Source organism: Xenopus laevis, chromosome 9_10S, assembly GCF_017654675.1.
Source record: "Xenopus laevis strain J_2021 chromosome 9_10S, Xenopus_laevis_v10.1, whole genome shotgun sequence".
NCBI classification, from domain to species: Eukaryota; Metazoa; Chordata; class Amphibia; order Anura; family Pipidae; genus Xenopus; species Xenopus laevis.
Window position 1 is genome coordinate 43,428,337 of NC_054388.1, and position 20,964 is coordinate 43,449,300.

General features: G+C 41.8%; 1 protein-coding gene across 3 annotated transcripts in view; it reads left to right on the top strand.

The window, feature by feature from the left end:
* The window catches only part of foxk2.S (forkhead box K2 S homeolog), a 49,701-nt gene that overhangs the window by 11,805 nt on the left and 16,932 nt on the right, over positions 1–20,964 (top strand). The window lies entirely within an intron of this gene.

A 20,964-nucleotide genomic window follows, 5' to 3' on the forward strand; every position in this document is an offset into this window, starting at 1 on the left:
GATCCTACATCCTCTTGGCTTGGGTAGAAGGCATTTATAGTTCTAGATTTGGCAAAATATTGCTGTCTCTGAGCTATACCATATAATAATGTTGTCAGTGTATTGAGCAATCAGACTGAGGAAAATTTGAAATGGTCTGACTGCTGAGAAACAGAGGTTTTTACAAGTGAGAACACAAACTGTTGAGTGTAACAGGGATGCTTCCAACTGTAGAAAGGCTTCTGATATGTTTGATCACTTACAGGCATTCTTTTGCAAAAGCCTCCAGGGACCTTTCTTAGCAACCAAGACTTCTAGTGACTCTTTCAGGGCTAAACAAGGGGTGTTATTCAGGCTTAACTTGACTGCACTTTTCATAGTTAACTGGTTGCTATGGGTTAGTGCAGCATTGATACCAATCTGTATTTCTCCCACATTCTGAGTTGCCCTCAGCCACTTTGCTGGTACATATTGTTGTGAGCATGAATGCTGTAAGATTTGCCTTCTGATGGATGGTCTCAGAGACCCACAGTTACAGTCTCTCTAGCCCCTTGCTTCCCACAGCTTAAAGAAACATCAGTGGTCTTTCAAGTGATATAATTGCCAAAATATTTGGCATAATTCTGGTTCTTGCACATATTTCCTTCTGCTTGGTCACTGGCCAAAATTGCTCATGCACTAAAGCCTATCCAGCCAACCCTGCACAATGTCCGCTCTGTAAATATGGCTCTCTGCTTCTCCCTCACCAGAATACAACTCTCTCTGCTTTAGCTGGAAAACAAGGAAGATCTCTGCAGCACCACTGGTATTTTTTCTACAGCAGTAGGGCAGTCTCTGCAGAGAACATTCTATGCTCAATAGAAACCTCCGTTTCGAAGAATATTATTGGAAAGTTAGAGCAGTACTGGTGATGTTCTGTCCTCTATTGTAAATCATGGCGGGGAGTTAATTACTATATGTCTTTCCTTCCTGCTGTGGCTTTCCCTTCTCATGTGGGCTCCTTGCGTGAGCCCATTGTGCTTCCTCTGCTCTTATCACACAGTCTGCATAGGGGAAAACCGCCGGCGCAGGTACCAAAAATAAGTCATGTTTACAAGAATCTGAGACAGAAATGTAAAGAAGCCAGTGCGATTTTATATATATATATATATATATATATATATATATATATATATATATATATATATATATATATATATATATATATATATATATATATATATATATATATACACACACACATATACATATATATCCAATATGCCAATTACACCTCTTGGCATCCAACCACAGATGTGAAAGCTGGGAGTTGATAGCCTCTATAGCATAGGTCCCCAACCTCTCTTAACCGTGATCCACAATGAAATATAAAAATAGTTGGGAAGCAACACAAGCATTAAAAAAGTCCCTGGGGGTGCCAAATGAATGTTTTGATTGGCTATTTAGTAGCCTCTATGTGGACTGGCAGCCTACAGGCTCTGTTTGGCAGTACATCTGTTTTTTATGCAACCAAAAATTGTCTCCAAGCCTGGAATTCAAAAATAAGCACCTGCTTTGAGGCCACTAAGAGCAACATCCAAGGTGTTGGTGAGCAACATGTTGCTCACTAGACACTGGTTGGGGATCACTGCTCTAGAGAATCAAAGGTTGTATATTTGATCCCAGCAAAATAACTAGGAAAATATTCTGTAATTGTGCTCTCCAATCTGCATGTACACAGAAAAGAAGATGAAAAGTGTGTGTGTATGTATATATATATATCTATATATATATATATATATCTATATATATATATATATATATCTATATATATATATATATATATATATATATATATATATATATATATATATATATATATATATACATGACCTGTATAAAAACACTCTGCCTTCGGCCTCGTGTTTTTATATGGTCATGAAACTCCTCGGTAATAATACCTTATATATATAATATATATATATATATATATATATATATATATATATATATATATATATGTGTGTGTGTGTATGTGTACAGTAAATAGTTAGCATGAGACTGTGCATGTGCAGGAGCCGTGTGTGTGTGTGTGTATAGAGAGAGATCCGATCATACGAATCCTTGATTCATACGATTTTTGGATGGTGTGTGGAGAGTCCCGACATTTTTCCCGTCGATCGGCCAGGTTAAAAGATTTCTGTTCTTTTCTACTTTATTTGATTGGAATGGTTAGTGGCAGGTCGGGAGATGGGGAAGTCCAATTGTTCGAAGACTCGAACAATCGGATCTTTGCATCTATGGCCATCTTAAGTGTAAATTATATTTAAATCTGTAGAAACCATTAAATATTTTTGTGTGATACTGCTCCTTTAAGCATGAGGGGGGGTGCAGTGGTGTTTGTAGAAAGTCCTGGCTGTGACGCTCCCACACTGATGCAAAAGAGGGGGAGGAAAGTGAGTGTGTTTCACAGAAAGTGGGTGTGAGTTCATGGAATAGCAGATCCTGCCCTGTTTTAAGAACTGAAAGTGGGATTTTGTTTTGTTTTGTGGATTGTGCCCCTGATCTAGAGCCCAGAAAATCCTCTCTAGCTGTGAAGCCAGCCCCTCACCCTTCCTGCAGCCGAGAAAATGGCTCCCGCACAGACTCGTGCTAAATAATGAGAATTCAATCTGCTTGCCTTTTAACTCGCTCTTCCTTTTCCAGTGCCAGCACTGTGATTGCTAGAAAGCAGTGCAGGGGCATGGGCAGCCTGTATAGCTGTATAGCTGCCATTCATATGCAGCACAGAATGAGGTGGCAGTCTTACAGTGCTCAAGGCAGTGTGCGCAGTTGGAATTTTCCAGCAAGTAAACATTGCTCAAACAGGAGATTTTCCCTGTGGTTTCATGGGCCGTGCAGCCCAATTCCTGGAATAGTAATACTGAATAAAGCTCTGTGTCACTGGTATGACCCACAAAGCTGTGAGACCCCTTTACCAGCTTGGGACCTACTAGCAATATGCCTTGGCCCCTTGTATTGTTAACACCTTTATTGGGCAGTTCATGGTGAACTAAAGCTTAACTGAGAAATAAGCTGGAAATGCCACCAGCTTTATACTTCTCAATGTCAGTCTGTGATGTGTATGAGGCCGAACCAGACAAATCGCGAACAGGTTAAGACAGTACAACATGAGGGTATAGCCTATTGTGTGCCCAGAACATTTTGTCTCTGTATATTTGCATTTATACATATGGGAGGGAGGCGCCATATTGTTTATATTAGACTGTAGCATCATAAATAGGCCCCTAAATGTTGCTTGTGACCACTGTTGCAATGTACCAATCTTTCAGTGCAATAGTCTGTAATAAGCATCGGATCAAAAGGCAAACTGCCCGGGGGCTGTTGTGTGAATGGGCTAGATGTTGTTTTCTTGTTGTGCCAGCTGCCTGTAACATGCAGGAATGTATGTAACCTGCTCTGTGCTGCTCAGATTACAGTCTCTACAACACTCAGTGATGTACACACTAAAGAGAGCAAAGAACCATGTGTTCCCTAACTGTCACATTAACATATAGCCCTACATAGCACTCATAGCTCTCTCTGCAACTGCTGTTTGCTCTTACTGCTCTCCCTGTATTACATGTTCACGGGCTCCCAGGGCTTGTTTTGTGAGGGGCCCCAAAGCACTTGGAAGAGATTAGCCTGGAGGCCAGCTAGGAGATGATTATATGCTGCCCTGGGTACCCCTGGAACTATAGCTGGGTGACTATTACCCCAATGTCCCTATATATCTGTAACCATGTTATGAGCTAAGGGGGCCCAGCCTGAATGCCAGTTAGGGTGAGATTTGGGGTGAGTGCTTATTTGTGCCCTGGGTACCCCTGGAACTATAGCAGGGTGACTGTTACCCCATTGTTTCTATAAATCTGTAACTTTTTTATGAGATAAGAGGTCCCAGTTCAAAGGAGAAACAAACCCCTTATTAAAAAAACCCTACCCCACATAGACCCCCCTCCCCCCAGCCTAGCTGCTACCCCGGGTTAATGCCCCTAACTTTTTACTTACCCCTCGGTGCAGATTCAGGGATCAGAGTTCACAGCAGCCATCTTCCAGGTAGGGTTGCCACCCTTTTTGTACCCGCCCCCCACCGGCCGGTTATTTTTTTCACTAAAGGTGGCAACCCTACTTCCAGGTCTTTGGTGGTAATCTGAGAATGAGACCGGCGTGGCAGCGTATGCGCAGTTGGAGAAATTTCCCTGTTTCGGGACAACTGCGCACACGCCGAATTTAACGGAAATTGCTGAGGGGTAAGTAAAAAGTTAGGGGCATTTGTTCCGGGTTAGCAGCTAGGCTGGGGGAATGGAACGGTTGTCTATGTGGGGTAGGGTTTTTTTTTAATAAGGCGTTTGTTTCTCCTTTAAAGGCCACTTAGGGTGAGATTTGGGATACAAGTTAATGCTACCTAGATGGAGACTGCTGCTCCCCCAGCAATGTATCGGGTCTGATGACTTGGGCTAGATTGCAACTGTGGTTATATCAGTTGATTTGGATGGTGAGGAAGTGTCCCTAAATGTAAGTGCGTGCCCTCCTGCAGTGCCAGCTGCCATCCCATGGAATATTTGTGTTTGTGTCCCAGATGTCACAGGCAGTTGTTTATCTTGTCACTGTGTTTCCCTGTAGTGTAAGAGAGAGAACACACAGCACTGAGACTCCATAGCAGCCAAATACATTAAAGCTTGTACAGTGGATAATCTTTCAGCATCACACGCTCTGCCAAACATCCCGGGCCTCTCATTGATAATGGAACTTAAACATGCGCTTTAACCCTGTATGTGCCACACAATGTAGAGTTCATGGCACACTGGTATAAATCCTTAATGGCAGTGGTGTGCCGTTTTTCTAATATTCGATCTGTAAGGCATGTGAAGGTTTCTTCTCGGTACTCTGGTTGCCTCCTACACCATAAATAAATACAGGTAGGTTAGTTGGCTTCTAATAAAACTGACCCTAATATGTGTGAATGTGAAAGGGACCTTAGATTGTAAGCTCTAGTGCTGGGCAATTGTAAGCAATGACACCATGAGCATGTGTGTCTGTACATTAAGGAGCAGAGGGGCTCATGCTGCACATGTTCCTACTTGCCTTTCTCTAGGGTGAGGAGCCAGACAACTAGCTCTGGGCACTTCCTATAATTATTCTCCTCACTGGTTACTGCTTTGTTTACGTTTTTATTCCCATGCTGCGGTTAGTAAAACACGCCCATTTCTTCTTAATAAGGTTCTGTATACTCCGGGTGCGGTCAGGTTGTCACATTGCTTCGTTATTTCTTGGGTAAAGCTGCCTTTACAAATGAGTAGCGCATGCCAGATTAGATTAGTTACCCGCATTTTAATGGTCATCATTAGTAAGGGTGCTGGCAGATGTAGCGATTAGTCGTCCACGATAAATATGCTCTACCACAGGCAATTAATCTCCTGAAAATAATTCCCTGCCAGCAATACTGAAAATTGCTAGTGGGAAAACATACGTGTTGCTTTGTGTTTGCAAAGTAGCGTGAAGTTGCCTCGTGAGCAGTGAAGGGGCGAATCGCATGTCGTATGATGCGGCACATCAGATTTTTTTTTTTGTGGTTTGTGTATAGAGTGTGCAATTACCAGTTCATTGACCGTAAGGTGGGATAGAGCATTCTGTCACAGTGGCACAGATCCTATCTTATACCTATCTGATGATTCAATTGATCAAATAATAAAAATAAATCCAACAGAAATTGTATTGAGATCAGTGATGTCCGAAAACAGTGTGAATGCATATCAGTGGGCACATTTGGATTTCTCATGTACTAATACTCTTGGAATAATACCACTTTCTTATTGTAAATATTGTAATATATTTACATTTCAGATGTGTGTTTGTTTTACTTTGTAAAAGTTTTTAAATAAAAATCCCTATCTGATACCAATTTTAAGCAACCTGCCCTGCAAGAGTCTTGCTATCTTTATAATGTCTTTTTGAGTAAAAACCATAGACTAAAAAACAAGCCATAGCACATTTTGAAGTAGAAAAATTAATTGCACCCGTGTAAACCTAAAGTCATGTAAGATAAATTGAAGGGATGAAGGTAACATATGGGCTGTTTATGTTAAACGGAAGCCTGCTTCACATTAAAATGACAAATAAACCACATGCTTGTATAACAGCATATTATGAACGTGTGTGTACACAGTCTATGGTGGTGCACTCTCGATATAGGCAACTGCCTGGGTGCTGGTTATAGCATAGCAAACCAAAAATAAAACCGCACTCCAAGGACTTGAAATAGTGAAAAAAGTAGAACATTTTGTTTCGGCACACCAACTCGGGCCGTCTTCAGGAGTTCGAGTTGGTGTGCCAAAACATTAAAATAAAATTTTCTAAAGCAGCACAGAAATAACTGGATATTTAGCTGGGGGCGGGTTAGATATAGATAGTGAGAGGCAGGAGCTAAGTATAGACTAAAAGGGCTAGAGGGCTGCAATTTAAGGATTAGTTCAATTTGAGCATAAAGGAAAATATATGTCTCTAAAACTGAAACAAATGAAAAGCAATTCTGATATTGTCGCTGTTAAAGGACCATTCTATAATATTGGCTATGGTATCATTATAGGACTTGTTATGCAAACACAAGAAGCCAGAGAGGGGGCATGGTTGGCAATGCACGTCTGGTCCACTGTATGGTATATGTCTCGTCACACAGTTTGGGCTGCTGTATGGTCATATTAAGTAAGGCCGTGGGCAGGTAATTTTATTTATCCACATAGAAAGAAAAAAAAAAAAGGTCAGCCATGATTGTGAGGTCTTGGCCCCAGGTGAGCACTATAAAGTCCAGTATTTATCACTTGAGCACAGTGTTGTGTTTTGGAAACATTATGCTCTCATGGATTTCCCATCCAGTCGCTTCTGGAATTTGGAGTGTTTTGTTGTGGAACATTCTAATTGGATCTGTTCAGAAGGAGAGGTGCTGTTGTGTGCACTCACCACAGCCATGCGGTTCCAGTGATTGGAATATATTATATAATCATGGAAATATTAGATTTTATTTACAAGCATCAGTAAACACTTTCCATTGCAATGACAGTAGTAGGGCAGTGGCCCTGGCTCAGTTATGATTTTGACTTTGGCATATTGGCAGAACCCTCATATCCCACTTTATTTTTAACGTGTCTTTTGCTATTTCAGCTTTGGCTGCATTAGCAGGCCCCAACTTAATCTTCTCTGACCCAATTTGTTCAATTAATGGAATTGGAATTATCTCAGTAGCACAAAGCAGAAAAGGGAACATCTCCCCTTGGGCTCTAGTGATCAGGACTGCCGTGGAGAATGAACAGCTAGACTGTCCTTGGATGCACAGGTATAGCCTTGGAGGGCTGTCTGGCCTTTAATCAGGGAATGTATCAAGGATAGTTCCTTACTATGATTTCTTGGAACGTGTACTATGATGAAGACAATAATAAATTCTGAAGCAAAGCTGACACACTAGCCAAAATTATCTGCCCAATGTCGATGCCTAGACCAGTATTGGCTGTCAGCTTGGCCTGTCCTAGCAGAGCCTGCAGCTCATTTGGCCAATGCGTGGTGATTTGTTTAGAACATTTGATATTTTAGTTGGATGAGGACCTTATCAGTCCGCAAATGACTCCCTTTATAATCGATAACTGTCATTGGCTTGGGAGCAGAGTGGTCAGGTTTATCTAAATTGGCCCATCACAATTGCCCACCACAGTGACATTGGGAAGAAATTAAAGGAAAACTATGCCCCTCACACAATGTAGGTCTCTATAAAAAAGATATTGCAGTTCATATGTTAAACCCTGCTTAATGTTAATAAACCATTTTCATAATAATATGCTTTTCTAGTAGTATGTGCCATTGGGTAATCATAAATAGAAAATTGGCATTTTAAAAAATAAGGGCCGCCCCCTGGGATCGTAGGATTCAAAGTGCACACCAACATACCAAACAAACCATACATGTTAGGTCACATGAGCCAATTAACAGACAGAGTTATGTCTTTTGCTTCAACACTTCTTCCTGTTACAGTTAAAGTTGTAGTATTTCTGGCCAGGTGATTTCTGAGGCAGCACACAGACCATCACAAAATGGTGGTTCAAGGCAAGAGATATAAAAGGGCAATATTTACTTAAATATATATTCCAGTTTGATAAGATTCTTTAATATGCCACTTAATTTGAGTATTCATGTTGGGGGTGTAGTTTTCATTTAACTTGTTTGTTGACCTCAACGCTACACTTGCCTACCACTTCACTGCCAAATTATGTAATCTTATGCTCTTTCTCAAAGAAAAGAGGACCCTTTGTCTATGTATCTGTCTGCATCTAGATCTGTGAGTTTGCATTGCAGATATGGGGATACTAAACACCCTAATTCCCCACTATAAGTACCATGCCACCCTACATATTTACTAAACACAAAGGTAACCATAACTGGTCCCCCTCAGAGACTGCTGAGGGATCTTCTTTGGGACTGCTGAGGGATCTTCTTTGGGACTGCTGAGGGATCTTCTTTGGGACTGCTGAGGGATCTTCTTTGGGACTGCTGAGGGATCTTCTTTGGGACTGCTGAGGGATCTTCTTTGGGACTGCTGAGGGATCTTCTTTGGGACTGCTGAGGGATCTTCTTTGGGACTGCTGAGGGATCTTCTTTGGGACTGCTGAGGGATCTTCTTCAGGACTGCTGAGGGAACTTCTTCAGGACTGCTGAGGGATCTTCTTCAGGACTGCTGAGGGCTCTTCTTCAGGCATTTAATAGAGGTTCTATTGGGCTATGTAGAATGCTCTGGATACCTGATTCCAGCTACATATGCATAACTCTGGCCGCCAGGCTCCTGTACATCAGTATGTAGTTGTCCTTGTATTCGCCCCCTCTATTGTGGCCCCTTAGGCTATGGACACACATGCGGCTTTAACAATCCTTTTCGTTGCAGTTTGCGCCACAGTTTTTAAAAAAGCCAACCGCTGCATAACAATGCTTAGCTGTTTCAAATTTAGGCAATGGCACTAACACAAGCGTATTAATGGGGCGGTCAGCTTTTTAAAAACCACAGCGCGGACCGCGCCAAAACCGATCGGTAAATCCGCATGCGTGTCCATAGCCTTAGTGCTGAGCACAGTAAGGAACTGTTACAGGCAATCTCAGCCTTGTTCTTCAAGCAGTTTTTCCCAGCGAGAGGTGAGCAGCAAGCTGCCTTTGTGTTCACACGGCTGGGGGAGAGCTTGGAATTCCACAAGCATTACAAGATGTGCTTTAATGAATTACCGTCTCAGCCTACAGCAGCAGATGTGGTGGGGCTCTGTGTGGCTGTACTTTCTGTTAACCCCCCCCCCTTCCTTTCTTTCTTTTGCTTTTCTGTTTCCCAGTTTCATTGTGCTTGCAGTCTTCATCCTCCCATAGAGAGCAAAGAGGGTGCAGCTATGAATTGCCCAAAGCCTGGTTTCTACAGTAACTGCCTGATTGCTTTGTGGCATGCTGACTACTTCCTTTTATATTTCCTATAGCCCTATGCTTTCTAATCAACCGTTGGCAAGTCTTTACCTACGGCATCAAGCTGCTTTGTCATTACTGCTGTGCAGCACCGTAAGTTGGATCTGAACCCTAAAACTATTATTTGTCTAATGAAAGAAAATGTCTTTTTAAGCAGCTTTCCAGTGTACATTCTTGCCTGTTTTCTCATGGATTTATTCTCTGTGCTGCTTATTCGGATACCTAAAACTGTTAAACACAAGGCAACGGACTTCTGCTGCATTATTCCAAGAGTCAAAAACCAAAGCAAAAGAGATAGACCGACGTTGCTTTTAATAATAATAATAATAATAATGGTATTTACATATAACACACCCAGATGAAATCGGTAATGAATTGATTTTGTGACGCTGCTTCGAATTCAGTTTTCTTTCATTATTTAAAACTGTTTTTGGGTGGACTTCGGTTGTAATAAATCCCTTTATACTCAAGACTTTTTTTATTGAACTGCAACTCTTGGGATAAGGGCACACGGGGAGATAAGACGCCCGCAATTTTTAAAATGGAAGTCACTGAGACAAGGCAATTGTCTTTGTGCAGGAAAGATTTTGCGTGACTTTATTCCAATCGATTTATACCCCAATGCGTTGCACTACGTTCTCCTCCCACACAAGAGCCAGAAGTAGTCTCGGCGTTCATTCCCTCAGAATGTTGTCTCCACGTCATTACGCCAGTACAAGAATTTACATACTATCACGGCTAATAATCTGTGTGTGTGTGTAACTCACTTTTAAAAATCGCAGATGACTACCGTAATCTCCCCGCGTGCCCCTACCCCAAGGGTAAGGGCACACCTGTCGATTTGGGGAAATTTAGTCGCCTGGCGAATAATCGCCTCTTCTTTGGGGCGACTAATCTCCCCGAACGGCTTCCGTCGGCTCTAATGAAAAATCTCCTGCAGCATGGCACACGCGTTGCTTCGTTTTCTGAAGTCACCTGAAGTTGATTCACGAAGAAAACTCGTTTACCAAGCTTCAGAATTGGAAGTGCCGCGTGTGCCATGCCTATTTTTCATTATAGCCAGCAGAAGACAGGGGGAAGCTGTTTGGGGAGATTAGTCGCCCCCAAAGAAGAGGCGATTAGTCGCCAGGCGACTAAATCTCCCCGAATCGCCTAGTGTGCCCTTACTCTAAAGGTGGCCATACACTATACTCGACAAACGAGTAAATCTTTCTCTCGATATGTCCACCAAAGACAAGGCAATATGAGGCTAATCCGATCGTTCTGCCCTAGGACCAAACAATCGAATTAAAGCGATGGGAATCGGCACAGACGGGATGAAGGACTGCATTAACTAGCCGATAAGGTTCTCGTTCGTGGGGAAAATCAAACCTGCCCGATATTGTTTGGAAAGGCCGTATATATGAGAGAAGATTTGTTGTTGGGCGACTAATCTCCCCGTCTGCCACCACCCGAAGGGAATTAAAACTTTTTCACCCTTCAGTTCCGTAATTTCCACGTGCATATTAAGGATGGATTCAGTTCTGGATTTAGTCAAGTTCTTTTTGAAATTTTGACTCTGCATTATACATTAGATAATTTTCAGTCATAAGTAAATGTTTCTATTGAGAGCAGTATCTGTCCTTTTTAGTCTCTACTAGTGGTTCAGACATTGGAAACAATGTAGCAGAAGCCAGATGATTGACCTGGCTGCCTGTTACAGAACCAGACAACAGAAAGGGACAGATGCTGATTTTAGTAGTTTTATGATGAGTTTCAGCTTCTTTTGTTAGGCAAAATTGTAATTTAGGCTTTATATCCCCTTTAATATTGTCCACTCCCCCAAAATGAAAATACATAATAATTATCTGCCAACAGCTGCCATGCGGCTGCTCACTGTGTGTCTGTGCGCAGGTTTGGCTACTTAACTTACATAGTTTCACCCTTTAAGTTCCAGAGACTTGTTTGTTTACATATCGCTCCATGTTGGAATGTGCCACTGTTGTGAGGGTGTACAGCCTCTCTTATTGGATCTAGTTTTGGCCTATGCTTTTCTTGTCCATTGTATGCTGGGGGTCTGTACTACCAGATCATTTGTTGAACCAAGGGCTGTGATTTGAGGATGACTTTGATATCATCACTGCTCTTGGCTTCCTGGGGGTGGGCAGATCTGTTTGCTATGCTTTAAGGTGGCCATAGACGCACTGATATCATAACTAATTATCATATGATATTCGGTGCGTGTATGGTGGGAGACAAGGCGACCGATATTGGCAGAAGACTTTGATATCGGTTGGCTCGTCGATTGGCCAGGCCAGAAAGTTTGGATCGGGCACTTTTGAAGGCACCTGAACATTGGCCATACAGGTAGAATTCTATTTAAGCTGACGATTCAGCTCTACACGTGTATTGAAACTAACAATCTTTCCTGGAAGGATCTTTTCCAGGAAAGATCGGAATTGTAACGGCTATGGCCAACGATAATTAGATAAGATTACTTTTTTTTTGTGGTCAAGGTCAATGAGAGGAACAGATGTTTGTATTGCTTTCACATTCCCTCTTGCACTCTTCTTTCTTCACGCTTGCATTTTGTGCTGACGAACATTCAAGCACCTTATTGACTGAGAAGTGTTATTTGTTAGGGAACAGTAATACTACGGCCACTGGCTCTACACTATTCACTTTCTTCTCTGTACTACACATCCTGCTCAGGATATGTCAGCCACAAAACCAAAACTATAAATTCGAAAAGTGTTAATCTTTTAAGTTGATCTTCTCGTTCTTTATATGGGTTGATCAGCCTGGAGTAGATCTGGGAAGGGACTGTGAGTGTGGGATAGCAGGTATAGTAGGGAGAGATGGTGCCTATAGTAGCAGTGGGATAATAGTTTCTGGAAAGGGACTGGGACTGAGGGATGTCAGGCAAAGTAGTGAGAGATGGTGTCTATATTAGCAGTGAGATAATGGTCTCTGGGAAGGGACTGTGGCTGTGGGATAGTAGATATAGTAGGGAGAGATGGTGCCTATAGTAACAGTGGGATAATAGTCTCTGGGAAGGGACTGTGGCTGTATGATAGCAGGTATAGTAGGGAGAGTAGGGAGAGATGGTGTCTATAGTTACAGTGGGATAATGGGAAGGGACTGTGGCTGTGGGATAGCAGGTATAGTAGGGAGAGATGGTAATATAGTAACAGTAGAATATAGTGTATACAGTGTTGGTGGGGTAGTGCTTGTTGTTGTGTCCGTGGTCTCCCCTCAGTTTTCCCCATAGCAAGTAAAATAGCCAGTTTTTACATCTGCCGCATGAAATGGCTGAGAAAAGAAACTGTACAGTTAATTCCTGTCTTGCTTCCTAGAATTGCCTGTGAAATCAGCTCATTGTTTCAGGCAGATAAACAAAACCCTTTAGTTGCCCATGTAGTGCTGCTGTGCATTCTAGGATAAGACTTATCTGGAAGCATTGCTGCAATCTTCATAATACCCTTCTATAGAAACTTTTTGTCCTGGTCCTAAGTAGACCCTGCCCATTATTAAAATTGTATATTAGCAGCAGAAATGTCTTTACATAAGAACAGTTCCCCAGACAAAAGTGAATTACAATCTCTTTTCGGTACAGTTTATATTTTTACTAATTAGCCAACTTTCTACTTTTGCAGTCAATGCAATCTCATTGTTCTATGTCAGGAATAGATTAAACTCTTTTCTCGGGCACATGAAATTTTTTGTGCCCTTATTGGGTGGATGCAGAGACTTGGGCTTTAGTCTGCCTTTAACTCACATAAACATTGACCTGTCAACATCTAGAATTGTGAATATTTAAAGAGGAATGACGGTGAGTTCTGTGACCACTAAACACTTCCTCTTGGTGCAGGAGCCTCCTACCCAGTGTTCTGTGGTTTGGGAGGAAGTAAACATTTCCGGCCTTAGGAATATAAAGCAAAACATCCCTGTTAGTTTAGGGTTATTGCTGGCAGCTCTATGCTGTTTGGTGCACAGCAGCTCCAGAGACCCTTTCTTACCTGAATTGTGGGAAGAAGAGAGCCCCTACTTCAGTTTTCCCCAACCAGTAGCTCGTGAGCAACATGTTGCTCTCCAATCCCTTGAGTGTTGCTCTCCATGTCCTCAAGCAGGGGCTTATTTTTGAATCCCAGGCTTGGAAGCAAGTTTTAATTGCATAAAATATATATAAATATAGTGTCAAGTACAGCCTCTTAAAGGCCACCAGTCCACATAGGGGCTACCAAATAGCCAATCACAGCCCTTATTTGGCACCCCAAGGGACTTTTTCATGCTTGTGTTGCACCCCAACTCTTTTTACATTTGAATGGGGCTCACAGGTAAAAAAAAAAAAAAAGTTGGCGACCCCTGCCCTACTTCCTTCTGATCTGAAAATCTGATTTTATATAATAAAATGACAAAGTTAACCCTATTTATATATCCTATTGTAGGATGGAAGCATTCTAAGGTGGGAGCAAAGAAATATATAAAGAGCAGCAAGAGATTAACACGAGCATCTTGTGGTTTAATCCGGCATCATCAGAGGAAGTGTTTAATTGCTTATTTCCTCTTATAAATCCTGGCATAAGACCATCGTTTGTTCTGAGCCTGCATTCATAGTGTAAACTAGCAAAGCCCACTGATTCTCCGAGCATTAGGGTAAATCTTTTGTTTTCTCTATATTAAAATGTTCTAAATTTGCTCAATTATCTGCAGCATGTGAAAACTCATATGTCACATGTCGTTAAATTAGAAACAAATTTCACAGGCTGCTACTGCAGAATTGTTCTTAGAAAATAGATGCCAGTGTATCTTTCTGTATGCTAGCACAAATTTAGGGGGCTGTTCCTGATGAATTGCACTTCAAACAGGGTCATAAGTGGTTATAGCCTGTACAGAAAACTATGGCAGCATAATTATTCCCCCTGTGCTAAGCAAATTCAGCAGGAACAGCACCCTAAGGCTAGGGCCACACGGGGGCAGAAAACCTGACAGCTGATTTCTGCCATACCGCAGGCAGTAACCTCCCCTCTCATCCGCACTGAATCGGCAAGAACAGACTTGGCGGATTTTGGTGAAGAACCGCAAGTCTTGAAAAGTCAATTAAGCTCATAGTCATTACAGGGATTCTACAAAATGATGGCATCATAGGTATTCCCCCTGTACTGAACACAATTCAGCAGGAACAAACTCTAAATTTGCTCATAGCCTGTACAGAGCGATACCATAAAACTATGGCTGCATAGCCTTTCCACTGTACTAAGCACAATTCAACGGGAATAGCCCCCTAAGTTTGCTCGGGCCTGTACTTAACTGTATAGTATTGGGGAATTTGAATGCAGTCATAGTCTGTAAAGACCTATACGGTTGCTATAGGCAAACTTTGGGGCTTCTGCTGAATTGTGCTTGGTACAGAAAATGTGAGATATTGTAGCCCTTAATGGGCATGTTCTATGTCTCTCAGTCCAGTATGTATTAAACATTAAATTCAAATATGGGTGCATTTTATATAGCTAGTCTAGTTCCCCTTTACTATAGCTGCAACTAAAAATAAGTCGCTGTGAGTGCCCAGAGGACCCTGATTGGTTGGCCGGGGGATGTATGGAAGTCTTTCCTAATCTTCCCACCCTTCCCATTTATATTACAACACATTTCAGCAGTAGATTCCAGTCTGTGGAAACACAACTGTCATTGTGTGAGCCCTCAAAACCTTTCTCCTTTCCCAGGAGCATGTAACCAAGCAATACGGGGGACAGCATTCTCTCTCTCCCCTTGTCGTGCTTGTGTCCTGCTCTCTGCCCAGTCTCTTTCAGCCACTGGAATCATATGCAATATCATTCTCTGGGTTGCCAACTGGTGGCCAACGACCCCCCCCTTGTGTGGCCCCCACATGAAAGTCTGCCTGCTGTGATTATATATATATATATATATATATATATATATATATATATATATATATATATATATATATATATATATATATATATATCCCAAGACATTAAGTTAAAATGGTACATACTGACCCCATATGGCCCACCATCCACATTTCATACCATCCAGTACTTAATCATAGGTGTCTTTTTAAAGGAGAATTCAACCCTTTAGCAAAAAAACCCATACCCCCACCCCATCCTCCTCCCCCTCCAGCCTAACTGTCCCCCCCCCCCCCCGGGAAAATGCTCCTAACTTTTTACTTACCCCTCGGCGTAGATTCAGGCATCAGAATTCACCGCAGCCATCTTCCAGGTCTTCATGTCTTCTTCCCACGCTTCAGCAATTTCTGTCCATTTTGACCCATGTGAAATTGCTCCAACGGCACATGTGCCATTGGAAGATGGCTGCAGTGACGAGGGGTAAGTAAAAAGTTAGGGGCATTTCCCCGGCGGGGCAGTTAGGCATAGGCTTTTTTTTGCTAAAGGGTTGAATTGGTCGGCTCGTTGATCAGGCTGGCCAAAAAACGTTGACCAGGAGCCATTCAAGGCACTCGAGCATCGCCGTTTGTTATTGCTGAAATTTAAGTGCACATCCTGCCAGCGATTTACATTTTAGCCGGCAGGATAATCTGAGTGCGTGTCTCTGCCCTTATACCACTTTAATACTGGGTTAAATGCTAAATATTTCCTTTTAAACAGCCATGACTGTGTTCTAGCCATACCCACTGCTTGAGGAAGAGTTTATGGGGCTTAATCTAAACAAACTCAGAAAGTAAAATTCACTGAAATAGAACTCCGCTGCATGTTTCAAATCAGGTTCTTGCACCGTTTTATCGGTGACTGCACCACATATATCCCTAATCTAAAGCTATGTCTAGGCTGGCCAATAGCAGGAAACACTCAAAAAATGGCTAGTGACTGATGCCATTCATCACACTGCTTGCAAACCTTGCAGATTTTCACCAGCTTTTCGGTTGGCGTCTTCCACTTTTTTCAGTAGTCAGAACCAGGCTAAGAACAGAAAGGGACAGACCAACACTAAATTGTTATATTTACAAAAATGTTATTTGGCCATTTGCCTTAGTTGTGCACAGGGATGGGAAATAGGAGAAGCTTTCAAAAGGGTTAAGTATGGAAACCGTACCCAGTTTGTTCTCTACCAGCAGACCCTTAGTTCATGGCTGTGTTTTTCCATGATAGGATTAAGCTGACCATGCAGCAACAGAAGGCATGTTATAGAGGCAGATAAATCTGTTCCTCAGCAGGAATGTTCCTTTCAGTTTGCTGCTTGCCCTCACCTGGAAGCATTTTGCAGCTTTACAGACCATGACGTTTGCATATAAAGTAGGCCCAGGGCCCAGCCACAGCGAGGATCCGGACATAGAGACTAAGGATAGTGTTGAACCTTAAGGAATCCCTCCGTGCTGGTAAATCTAGGGATTTCCGTGGCCTACAATGGCCACAGTGTTTTCCAGTCAGGGGGCCCCATGGCAAAACAGTCCCCAAGAGCCTTGAAACTGGTTTTCAAGGCAAGTGCTTGCTATACGTAGGTGGGATTTGGGGAGATCACGGGCATTGTTTCGGTGTAATGATGTGTTGCTGCACAGAATGCTGATGTGTGCAGGGCATTTTTATTTTACTTTGAGGCCTATTTTACTTATTGGCAGAGCTTTTTAACTTGGGGGACCCAGGTTCTAGTAGCCCAAATTTAGGCTGAGTATCCAAACAAGCACAAAAGTGGCCATAGCTGGTATAATCCTGTCCATTTGGCTCAATGGCCAATAAGTCAGATACTGATGAGCATTGGCCAGTGTATGACCACTAGCAATGGGTGAATGTGACCCGCCAAAAATTTGTGAAACAGGAAAATTCACCAAAATGCATTGGTCTATAAGCAAAAAATTTCGCTCACCACTAATGACCACCCTTAACACCAAACACTAGTCAAGCTTTCTAATGAGTTGCAATAGTCTATTATATTGGTGGAGCATTGTCATTTTTCTGATTATTTCTTGGTTTTGTGATGTCACAATCGTGATGTAATAACATTCCAATGCTCATCACTATGTATACGCTGCAGTACAAATCCCAGGATCATCACACGTACAAAACACAACACTAAGGAACGAACACTATGTCTACAGCACTCCAACATATAGCCACAGTGTGCATGCATGATCACAGTTCTACTAAAAAAAATGCCACAGACTTACGCACATTTTCCAGACTGCACCAGTTTACTGTATCATTCTACCAAAGGTATGTATGTATAACTTTATTTGTAAATTGCTGTTAAAGGAAAACTATATCCCCAAAATGAATACTTAAGCAACAGATCATTTATATCATATTAAGTGGCATATAAAAAAGAATCTTACCAAACTTGAATATATATTTAAGTAAATATTGCCTTTTTACATCTCTTACCTTGAACCCCTATTTCGTGATGGTCTGTGTGCTGCCTGAGATCACCTGACCAGAAATACTACAACTCTAACTGTAACAGGAAGAAGTGTGGAAGCAAAATACAGAACTGTGTGTTAATTGGCTCATGTGACCTAACAAGTATGGTTTGTTTGGTATGTTTATGTGCACCGTGAATCCTACAGTCCCAGGGGGCGGCCCTTATTTTTTAAAATGGCAGCTTTCTAATTAATATTACCCAATGGCACATACTACAAAAAAAAGTATATTATTATGAAAATGGTTTATTTACATGATGCAGAATTTTACATATGAACTGTTTTATGCAATATCTTTTTTATAGAGACCTACATTGTCCGGGGGGTATAGTTTTCCTTTAAGGAGCTGCAGCGTTGTACAGTGCATAAAAGTACGATATATATGAAAGTATACATGGGGAAGACCAATCACATAATGAAAATATACAGAGCTCATATGAGAACAAAGTGTTTAACTGCTATGTGATAAGAGACAAAGTGGTAAGGAGATCCCTGCCCCGTAGAGCTTACAGTCTAAGTAAAAACATGTGGCAGTGGTCTATATATAGGTACACAACTTTGTCCCAGAGAGGGCCTCGTGTAACCCTCCAGCTTCTCCCTGGGCTGGGGCTATAAGCAGGGAACCCAAGATTTATAGCAGTTTTTATATTGTTAGTGCCTCATTTGCCCTGGCAGTCAGCTGCTCCAAGATATGAAAATAGCCAGGGGCACTGGACCAACACTGGCAGTGGGAAGCTAGCCGGGATATCTTATCTACCAGCTAAAATAGCTCAGCAGCCTTATTGGGAAGCATACAAAACAAAGCTGCCTGCACCCAATGCACTGGATTACATAGGCATATGGTTTTTTTTGTGGGGCTGGGGGAGCAGGAATCCAGCAAATAGAATGTACCCCACAATTAGAGAGACAGGTATCTTTTAATATACTTATATACTTATTTTAAAAAAAGTAGTTTTATAGTGTCAGTATCACTTTAAAGTAATGAAAATATCTGGTAAAACTGATCTGTTCGCTTCATAAACACTAGTATAGTTCATATAAAAGCTGCTGTGTAGCAATGGCGGAAATGGGATAAAAGGCTATATGGCACAGGTTAAATAGTGGATATGCTGTGTAACCTGAGCCTTTTCTCATTTGAATGGCTGTCCCCATTGCTACACAGCAGCCTATTTTTTATAAACAATAGTAGTGTTTCTGAAGCAAACGCAGCAGTTTTACTTGTGCAGGGCAACACTGCATTATATTTTTATTACTTTAAAACACTTTCATTTTTTTTTGTTCCTTTAAAGCTGGCCATAGATGCAAAGATCCGATTGTACGAATCATCGTACGATCGGACTTTCCCATCTCCCGACCCGCCACTAACCATTCAGATCAAAGTCTTACCAGTCAGATTAGTTAAGAACAGATCAGCAATGTTCTGCCCCTGACAGCAATCGTACCATATCTATGTCCAACCAAAGCTAGTGACAGTCTCCCACTGAAAATCGTACGATCGGCAATACACGCAGAGAAATTATCGGCATCGGATCGACCAAACGACCGATCTCCGCCGGACGAAAAATGTTGGGACTCTCCACACACGGTCCGAAAATCACACGAATCCTCGATTCGTACGATCAGATCTTTGCGTCTATGGCCAGCTTAAGGCTTATCTGGTATGGTATGAATGGCACTCTGATATGGGGTTATTTGATCCCTGCTGTACTGAGGAGCAACCCTCGAAAAAAGTGGTATGGCTCATAGCCGCACTCGATGGTCTGGCAGTTTATGAATGGCTGTGATTATGAGGACACCATACATATCACTGCTTTTGGATGTATTATGGAATGATTTCATTAAAGGGATACTGTCATGGGAAGACATGTTTTTTTTTCAAAATACATCAGTTAAAGGAATTGTTCAGTGTAAAAATAAAAACTGGGTAAATGGTTAGGCTGTGCAAAATAAAAAAAATTCTAATATAGTTAATGTATAGTTAATTTTAAAATGTAACGTATAAAGGCTGGAGTGATTTGATGTATAACATGTCAGTCAGATCACTACTTCCTGCTTTTCAGCTCTCTTGGTTTACACTGACTGGTTACCCTGGTTACCAGGTAGTAACCAATCAGAGACTTGAGGGGGGGGGCACATGGGTCATATCTGTTGCTTTTGAATCTGAGCTGAATGCTGAGGATCAATTACAAACTCACTGAACAGAAATGTACCATGTGGCCCCCCTTCAAGTCGCTGACTAACTCAGACTTATAGAGCTGAAAAGCAGGAAGTTGGATTCTGGCTGTTTTATTAGACATCTGTTCACTCCAGCCTTTATACATTACATTTTTGGCTAACTAACTATATTACAAACATTTTTTATTTTGCACAGCCTATCTATTTACACAGTTTTTATTTTCACACTGAACTGTTCCTGTAAAAGTGCTGCTCCAGCAGACTTCTGCACTGAAATCTAATTCTATCTAAAAGAGCAAACAGATTTTTTTATATTCAATTTTGAGATCTGACATGGGGCTAGACATATTGTCAGTTACCCAGCTGCCCCCCAGTCATGACACTTCAGGATGGAATTACTTTCTGGCAGGCTGCTGTTTCTCCTACTCAATGTAACTGAATCAGTCTCCAGTGGGACCTGGCTTTTACTATTGAGTGCTGTTCTTAGATCTACCAGGCAGCTGTTATCTTGTGTTAGGGAGATGCTATCTGGTTACCTTCCCATTGTTCTGTTGTTAGGCTGCTGGGGGGGCTGATATCACTCCGACTTGCAGTAGTACAGCAGTAAAGAGTTACTGAAGTTTATCAGAGCACAAGTCACTTGACTGGGGGCAGCTGGGAATTTGACAATATGTCTAGCTCCATGTCAGATTTCAAAATTGAATATAAAATAATCTGTTTGCTCTTTTGAAAAATGGATTTCAGTGCAGAATTCTGCTGGAGCAGCACTATTAACTGATTCATTTTGAAAAAAACATGATTTCCCATGACCGTATCCCTTTAAATAAGATCTTAATCCTAATCGTCAAAGGTTTTGATGACACCAGGGCTACTGGATGTTCTGCTTTCATTTCACCTGATGTTATGGCGGCTGATAGCTAAGCCAAAGATTTAGGCTCATG